The sequence below is a fragment of the Festucalex cinctus genome, chromosome 19, assembly GCF_051991245.1.
Source record: "Festucalex cinctus isolate MCC-2025b chromosome 19, RoL_Fcin_1.0, whole genome shotgun sequence".
Lineage (NCBI taxonomy): Eukaryota > Metazoa > Chordata > Actinopteri > Syngnathiformes > Syngnathidae > Festucalex > Festucalex cinctus.
This window is the reverse complement of record NC_135429.1, coordinates 643,529-646,593: the sequence shown is the minus strand read 5'-3', so window position 1 is coordinate 646,593 and position 3,065 is coordinate 643,529. Positions and strand designations below refer to the sequence as shown.

The window sequence follows — 3,065 nt, the reverse complement described above, 5'->3', positions numbered from 1 at the left end:
GTCTCTTGATTCTTCATTTGTGTCATGTCACCTTCATTGCTTCAGGCGAATGATGTCATACTGTCTTGGAACATAAAGTAAAATGCTGATCAGTCATTTTGACATTAGGATTATCCACATAAAATGTGCTTACTAGTGGAATACAAACAATTCATGTTACATAGAGCGCTGACGTAATGATCTGACAGATGCATTGCACAAATAATCCATTAGAGGGCAGTATCTCCCAGCTGATGGCTTTTTCCAACGACCTTCGCCCCAATGGAGAAAAAAAAAAAAGTTCTTTCTGATTTTAATGTTAGATATGTCTGTTTATTATTATATTTTTTGACAGTTATAAATGCACTCATTTAAAGCATTGTGAGCGGATGCCTAAAAAATGTGACACAAATCACAAGTCACATGTGGAAGTTGATTTAAAAAAAAATACATTTTCGTTTGTTCAAAAGGACCAATAAATGTAAAGAATCAAACATTTCTCTCATATATGTCATGAATTTAAATCTATTTCAAAACTTTAAATGTTTTTTTTTCTTCCCGTTTTTATCTCTACCTGCTCAGCTTTTAATGACAAAATTCACCAATTATGTCAAAACTTACCATTTTTAATAGATATAAATCCTAAATGAACCTAATATAAAATGATGCATATAATAAATTTACATTGAAATATTTTATATTTCAACTTTTGTCAAATAGTCAACTCCGTATTTACACATTTTAAATATATCAATAGAATATTATACAATACACATATTTGTAAAATATCAAATTATTTGTATTTAAAAAAATATATCTTTATATTTATAATCATTGTAAGCATTAATTGGATTTTTTACTTTGTAAAATTGCACCGTGCAGGGAGAAAAACATTTGTTTCCATAAAAATAATCCAGTAAAAATAGCAAATAAGTCTTTTTTTTTTTTTTTCAAAAGCATTTTCTTTTTACCTATTTCAATACAGTCACATTGCGAAAGAGCCACATGTAGTTTTTATTTTTTTTGCTTTTTTTCCCACTGGTGTAAAAATGACTTGACGAAAATATGAGCAACCTTTCAAAATACACACGAACGCGCGCGTGCGCACACTCGTCCCTACCACTTATTATTTTTTTCTTCTTCTTCTTTTGCATGAGTAGCCGGGGCGTGAGTCGTGCGTGTGCTCGCCGCGTGAACTCGCAAGCGCCTGCCTGACGGTCACGGAGGTGGTGGAGGTGGGGGGTGGGCGCCGCAGACTCGAGCAGGCGGGGACGGGGAGCGACGCTTTCCGGCCGCCAGCCCCGCGGAGCACGGCGAGAACGCAGGAGGAGGAGGGGGAAGCGGTCGCCGCGATCCGCTCCGATTCGATCCGATCCGAGACGAGCCCAGGCGAGGACGACCACGGGAGGAGAGAGGCACTCGAGCGGGACACCGCAGCCGCACACAGTAAGCCCCAAACCACTCTCGGGCTCGCCGGTTGTAAAGTTACTCGGGTCGTAAGTAGCCGGTGCTCGTCGCGTGTCGTAGCCGAGCGAAGGAAAGGCGTCCGTCCTCCGCCCGCTTTTGCTCGCTTGCTTCCAACTGCGCCACTCCTTCCTCGCACTTTCGCTTCCACCTTTTTTTTTTCCCACCACTCAGTTTTCTTTTCAGCACTCACGTCGAAAATGCTTGTGGACAACAAAAAGTGGTCGTCGTGCAACTCCTTGTTTGCGCTCATTTGTGCCCTTTTTTTGGGGTGTGCGTTTGAAACGTGCACTTTCGCCATCGCGGAAGTGTGTTGACAACATCGAGGCGAGCCAGCAGTTTGACGTGTGTCTTTTTTTTTTTTTTTTTTAAACGACTTCGAATGTACTACTACGTACTATTACGATACAGTTTTCGTGTGTATGTATTAAAGGGCACAGTGGCTTTGTGTGGATTGCGAGACTAGCCGTGATGTCATTCATCCCAGCTCGGGCCATATTATATAACGGGACTGTGGGGAAGCCTGTGAGAGTGAAGCGAGCGAGCGAGCGAGGCTATTTTTACTCTGTTTATAACACCCCTCTCCCCTCCCCTCCTTCTGCTGCACTACTCCCAGTCCCAAGTGGTGGCCTATCACTCACGGTGTCTTTTTTTTTTTTTTTTTTTACTACTACGAGTAGGATTGCGTGTGTGTAAAGTTTTTTTTGTGCAGCGACCTAATGCTGCCTTCTAGTATCGTAATTATGGTAAATAGCACACGTCGAGTAGAAAATTGCACGTAATCGCCCCCTCATGTCGCATTTTCTACTGGAGAACTGTGAATTAATTTTGATGCGAGTTTACGAGTTGAGTTAACTTTTCAAGTTGCAAAATGGCGGAGATCACCGAAGGCAAAAAATATTCACACTTATAAGGGCGTTATCGTCCGCTAGCAGGTTGTTTTAGAAAGTACACAGTTACGCAGCATACACGATTCAACGTCCCGTCCTATACATCTCATTATGTGCCGTAATTGTTCGGTTTTACGACGTAAATGCGACGTCAGCTGTCGTGTGTATTTTGTTGCTACAACAACAAAAGCACATGAACACAACTCAGTTGTAATTAGAAGAGTCCAAGTGGTAAAGTCCACTTATTATTTTTTTAAACTGCGTTTGAATTCAATTGTATTTTTTAAAACAGATATTTTATTTTGAAAACCGGATGGAAAAAAAGGCCCCAACTTCACTACAAGTGACGTCACTCTACAATGGCGACCACTGATGGTAAAACACATTTTACTTGAGTATAAAACTATACTACTACTACTACTACTACTACTACTAACTATCCTCATTCATAAATATTCGACATAACTACGCGTAACGCAACAATCGTGACAGTGTGCCTGTATGAAATTATACGGTGAAGTTCTTAACTGTATGTGTAAGTGTATCCACAGTTTGATTTAATTATTATTCATTCTGGTGTTTAAAATGTTAAGTTCATTTACGTAAATGTATGTTTGTTTTGAGCATCAATAATTGAAGATGTAAATTTGCTTTATTTTTGGATACATACAAGGTCTCGCGTTATTTTGGAACGTGCACTTTCATTTCCGGGGTTGTACTTCCGGGTCAATC

The 3,065-nt window shown here is 40.1% G+C and overlaps 1 protein-coding gene across 5 annotated transcripts in view; it reads left to right on the top strand.

Moving 5' to 3' along the window:
- Positions 1-1,130: 1,130 nt before the first annotated feature.
- Positions 1,131-3,065, top strand: part of atxn1a (ataxin 1a) — a 67,172-nt gene continuing 65,237 nt past the window's right edge. For all 5 annotated transcript variants that reach the window (XR_013280385.1, XR_013280381.1, XR_013280382.1 and 2 more), the window contains exon 1: positions 1,131-1,425. The gene's annotated coding sequence lies outside the window, so the exon portion shown is untranslated. The remainder of the gene's footprint in view (positions 1,426-3,065) is intronic.